The sequence below is a fragment of the Tupaia chinensis genome, unplaced genomic scaffold, assembly GCF_000334495.1.
Source record: "Tupaia chinensis unplaced genomic scaffold, TupChi_1.0 Scaffold000422_1, whole genome shotgun sequence".
Lineage (NCBI taxonomy): Eukaryota > Metazoa > Chordata > Mammalia > Scandentia > Tupaiidae > Tupaia > Tupaia belangeri.
In genome coordinates, this window is record NW_006159927.1 from 2682732 (window position 1) to 2688583 (window position 5852).

At 49.1% G+C, this 5852-nt stretch overlaps 1 protein-coding gene across 1 annotated transcript in view; it reads left to right on the forward strand.

Annotated features, from left to right (window-relative positions):
- Positions 1-5668: 5668 nt before the first annotated feature.
- Positions 5669-5852, forward strand: part of CYLD (CYLD lysine 63 deubiquitinase) — a 64524-nt gene continuing 64340 nt past the window's right edge. Inside the window, 1 exon segment of the mRNA XM_006154791.3 lies at positions 5669-5762. The gene's annotated coding sequence lies outside the window, so the exon portion shown is untranslated.

Here is a 5852-nt window from a genome sequence, read left to right on the forward strand (position 1 = left end):
CCTACCTCTGTCTTTTCATCTCTTCTTCTTCTTTTTTTTTTTTTTATTAAAGATTTTTGCTATAAGGTGCATGTATTCTCTGAAGAGACAGAAAAAATGAGAAATTACCTTTTACGGGGAATGGCCCTATTGCCACCCCTTCTCTTCCATTCTCCTCTCAGGATTTGGAACACATGTGTATGTGCTCCTGGCATGAGTTTCAAGCCACCAGAGCTGGAACTTGGACCATGGTTGCCCATGTGGGAGGCCAGTGCCTTAACTTCTACACCACCTACTGGTCCCCTTACCTCTGTCCTTGACCTGAAGAGTGAGCCTATTCAAACAGAAGTTATATCAGTTGCTGCTCTGATCTGGACTTTCTAGGACTCCCCGTCTGGCGCAGGGTAGAAGTCAAGGTCTCATGCTGGCCTGGACCCAGCCCCCATGTCCTTTCTGGTCTCACATTTGCTACCCCCATGTCTGTCTCTAGGACTCTCTCTGCTGTTCTTTGATAATGCCAAGCTCCTTGCTGCTTCCAGACCTTCGCACTTGTCTATCCCCTCTTATGGGAACACCTTCCCCTAGAGAGCATGCGGCTTGCTTCCTCATCCCCTTCCCGTTCTTGTTCAAATGCCACCTTGAGGGAAACCTAAAATAGCAGTCCCCAGCCACTCTTTTCTTCCCTACCTGCTTACTAGTGTCTTCTCAGCATACATTACCTGGTACACAGGTACATTTGTGTCTTCTTTCCCTTAGAATATCAGCTTCATGGGGGGACCAGCAGATGGCGTAATGGCTATGTCACTGGACTCTCATGTAGTCAACCGCGGTTTGAGTCCTGGACCCAGTGGCTTAAACTTGGCCTGTGTGCCCAAGATCCCAAGAGCAGAATAGAGCAGAAGGGATTGTGGCATGCCCCCCACCCCCCGCCCTGAGTGGGGGGTGATTTCTCGCTTTCTGTCTCTCTGTCTCTATCTTTCTGGTGAGCACACATGCCCTATAGCAAAAACATCTCCAAAAAAAAAAAAAAGTATGTCAGCTCCATGGACAGAGTGGCTTCAGAGTCTAGAAAGGAGCCTCACAGGTAGTAGGTGCTCAATAAATATTTGCTGAATGAATGAAGCTTCCATTTAAAGGAGGGAATGGAGAACATAGAAGTTGAGGCAGATTTTAAGAATAAATCAGAGGCCAGGTGCTGGTACAGCAAGAATGCAGTTGGCCTCACATGGGGAGGGTCCTGAGTTCTCAACCCAGGCCCTTCCTGAGCACATCAAGCACATGCCCAAGTGCCCGTGACCCAGGCTGATACCAGGAGTGGATCATAGCATAAAGACCCTATTTGGGGGTAGTTTCTTTCTGTCCGTCTGCCTCTATCAATCTCTCTCCCATGGAAGAAATAAATAAATAAACTTTATAAAAGAATAAATCTACCTTTGTCCTGACATTATTATTATTATTATTTTTTATTTTTTGGAGAGATTTTCACCATAGGGCACGTGCGCTCGCCAGACAGAGAGACAGAGAGACAGAAAGCGAGAAATCACCCCCCAGGGGGGATGGTCGCGCCACAATCCCTTCTCCTCTCGGGATCCTGGGCACGCACGCACACGCGCCTGGCATGAGTTTTAAGTCACCGGGTCCGGGACGTGAACCGCGGTCGACTACGTGGGAGTCCAGCGACATAGCCATTACGCTAACTGGCTGGTTCCCTGTCCTGAGATTATTAGTGTCTCTGTCCTAAGGAAGGAAAGCATCCTGAAACAAAGGACCATTTCTAATGTATCAATTGCCCAGGACAGGATTGCAAACATCCTTTGTACTAAAGGTTCCCATGCAGAGCATTAAACCCTTTTACTCGGTGTTACAACCACACGTCAAAATGATTTGTCACTGATAACAGCAAAGAGCTCTAACAGGAGAGCATGGACTTATGGTCCAGCTGGATTAGTTAAAAGATGATTAAAAACTTCCTTTAATCTTATTCAAAAGAGCTGCTAAGTGGCCAGAGCAGAAGCCCCCAGACAGCATGTTCAGTTATAGCTGGAGTTTCCCTTCCCTAAGTGATAGGTACATGGCTGAGCTGGGGGGGCTCTCAACTAATCAACCACTGATCAGTGTGCTGCGTGGGGCTACTGCGGAGAACCTGTATAACATCCTCGCCGGTGGGGATGGGACACCTGGCCCAGCCATCTCCTCTGTTTAGAGCTCATTCTGGATGTCCCTGTGTATAGGATTGGCCGAATCTCACATGGCCAGATGAACCACTAGAAGTTGCCATTCGCTGAGAAGGGGACGGCAGAAGGATTGCAGCTGGGGTGGGGTGAGAGCGTGAGAAGTATAAGGGGCCTTCAAAAAGTTCATCAATGTGTGTTACGGAAAAAGCAACATGGATTTCAACATTTTTTCCAAAACAAACTTGTACTTTAATTCCACGGTTCCATCAACTCTTTGAAGTCCTCTCATGTCAGTTTACTCTTACCTGTGTTGAACAGAGATGCTGAGTAGGCAGTAGGATATAAAATAAATACGGAATTTGGTGGAGCTGGAAGTCAGTGGTAGCCTGTGGCACCACTGGGAATCTCTGCCAGAGATTATTCCGTAACGGTGATCTTAACCTTACTGACAAGGTGTCCTTGAGTCCTGACTCAGTGGGTTACTTTGTGCATGGCCTTCACCAGGCTATCTGGAGTTTACCACTCCTGGGGAGAGAGCTCCATTCAATTCAGTGGCTTTTGGTTGGGTGGGTTCCTGCTGTGTGAATGAGAGAGCCATGGGAGACAGTTTACAATCACAGTGAACTACCATGCTTCGAATCCTTCAATGAGCTTCCATTGCTCTTAGGAGGAAGACCAATCCCTGTTCTTGGCTCCCAAGGGCCAGCCATGGGGATCCGCACCCTCTGTGCTGTCTCTTTCAGTTCCTTCAACCTGTTACGCACTTTCAGGTCCTCTTTGTCCGAAGTGTTCCCCCTTTTTCCAAACGCCTCATCTTTCTACCTCATTTTTCCCCCCGTAGGGCATGTGTACTTGAAGAGACAATGAGAAGAAAAGTGAGAATTCCTCTCCCCTCCAGAGGGGATGGTCATGTCACAATCCCATCTCTTTCATTCTCCTCTTGGAATTTTGGGCACACACACACATCCAGAGTGATTTTCAAGTTGTCAGGTCTGAGACTTGAAAGGCTGAGCGCTATGTGAGAGTCCTGCACCTTAACCACCACACCACCTGTGGCTCCCTTCTGCCTCATCTTAAAGGTGACTTCCTCAAACAGGCCTTCCTGGAGTGTCCAATCACCCTTCAGCATCTCGGAGCAATTTTCCTTCTGAGGCCTGCATTGCTATAATTAAGTGTGTTGTTTCAAGTCTGCCTTCTGTGCCAGAGGCAGGGGTGGCACTTCTTGTCTTTTCTGTATTTCCTGGTACTTGCTCAGTGACTCAACCACTTGTTGCATGAACCAGTGCCAGGCTGGGTGGCACAGGCTCTGGGCTGGTGGATGATGAGGGTGATCAGTGATGCCTAGAGTCATCTGCAAAAATCCCTGGAAGAGGCTGGACTTTGGGTCCTGCAAAGAGGGAAGAATTGAAAGGCAGAGAGAATGAGTATTTCAACTGGAGAATCCATTTAAGCAAGAGTAGAATGAGTTCTGCCTTGGACTCAGGAAAATCAACCTCTCATACCATCTCTTACGTGACTGGGAGCGGAGCACGTTATTCTCCCTCTCTGGGCCTTAATCTTCCATCTGTACAATGAGAGGCTGGGTTATCGAGGACTGTAAGTAATAGCACCATGACTCTATTCTCCCATTCCCCTTCCCCTGGCAGACATCTGTCATCGCTATGAGCCTGAATACAGCTTCGGAATTGTCTTCCACACAATGTCCTCGGGAATCATTACCAATTGATAGGAGATAACAATTGAGGTAAGTCCTGTTTGTCAGGCTTGGCACATTTAAAGGTCTCTAGAATGAAGCCAGCTTTGACATTAGCTGATTCAGTAAACTTGTGACGGGGCATGAGCGAGGTATCGGACCACTGCAGGTGAGGATAAAAGTCCTACAAGCCACACCCAAAAGGACGTGAGTCCAGACATGGCAAACTCAGATGCCTTCAGGGCCAGTAGATAATGCAAATGAGAGAAGTGGTCCAGGAGGATCAAATAGGGACTAGTGAGGAGTGTGGCAAAGCGAAGAAAGTGAGAATGTTTGTCTTGTCTAAAAGGACTCATACCCCTTTCCTACTTCACTTCACTTGCTTCTTTCCTTCCTCCTCTTTACTTTGCAGGTCAAAGAAAAACAGTCTTCAGGTGAAAGTTTTCTCCAGGACAGCCAGACTGTGACCTCTGAGTCCCACCCGCTTTATTGGAGTTGCAGATCTAGAGAGGAACACGCTGCAAGCCAGGCCTGTAGATTCCCATTGATGGCTTCCTACTACAGTGTGATCTTGGAGCCTGGGAAACAGGGCAAGGATGGACTAACGATGGAGAGAAGCAGACAGAGCTTTAGGGCTTTCCAAAGATGTCCATTGCATTGTGGGTGATGATGGCAAGAGAGAGTGGTGGCCTGTTTATGCCTACCGTTAGTAATTACTCATGTGACTGCATTTATGTGTCATTGGCTTAAATTTCCCATATCTTCAGAAGCACATCACTTTCCACTGGGGAAATTTGTGTCATGATTAAACACATGCGCGCGCACACACACGCGCACACACACACACACACCCCTCCTCCTTTCTCCGAATTAATCACCTACTCCCATAATTAGTACTTACAATGTCAAAGGAGAAAGAATTAATTAACAGGAGTATCCTGTACAGTAAGGCAGGCTGTAAGGCTCTGGGACCGATTATAAAAAGCACGTTCTTAAATATTTTAAGCACTTTTGGGAATCAGAAAGCTCCCTCCTCATTGAAGAATCCTTAACTACACCCTAAGTCCTGGCTGGTGGCCAGGGGCGCAGGGCTGAGAGGAGGCGTGCGGGGATCCTTTCTTCACCACGCTTACATCTCGCTCCAAATTGGGATAGGTGGCAACCGAAGTTCAGAAACAGCAAGGAGTCCCGGCCGAATCTGAGAGGGACGAAGAGATTTCACTTTTAATGAGTTTCTTCCGGGTGTCAGAAACTTTAATATGGTATTTAATAACAATACTGTAAGACAGGAGATGCTATTTCCATTTTACAGATGAAGAAGCTGAGGCTCACGGTGATTGTGAGTTCCCATGTCACAGTGACTTATCGAAACCGCAAAAAGCCTGATACTAAACTTTTGCTCTTTCATGAGATCCTGGAATCCTATTTCTAGCTTCCGTCTGGGTTCCTCCCTACCCGAGTCTCAATTTCTAAGAGTCCAATTTTGACAGATAACACAGGAACCTAGAGTCGCACATCGGAGGTGGCGCTGGCAGCAGCATGGTGCCCCGCCCCAGCTCTGGAATCAGCCAATGGTGACGCCGCACTCGCAGCCGTTCGTCCAATCAGCCAGAGCTCCCCGCCCCCATCTCGCTCTTCTCCGCCCCGCTCCTCCGCTTTCCCTTTGGCTCCACCGAGCTTGACCGAGCGGAAAGTCCCTTCAGCCGGCGCCGGGCCGGCAGCCATTGGAAGAAGGTCTGTCACAGGAAGGCCCAATCAGGGAGCGCAGAGGGACGCAGCTCGAGCTGTGATTGGCTGATCTGGCGGTTGCCCTCTCCGCCCCCGCCTCTCCCTCCTCCCTGGACGACTCGGAGGCGGGGCAGGTGGGGGCGGGCCCAGGTAGCAGGTTCGGCTGCGCAGGGGGCCGCGCGTCGGAGGTAAATACTAGGTGGTGGGTGTGGGGCGCTGGACCGGCCCGGGACAGGGGTTAGGGAGGCAGGGCAAGGGGCGACGCTACTCCGCCCGCG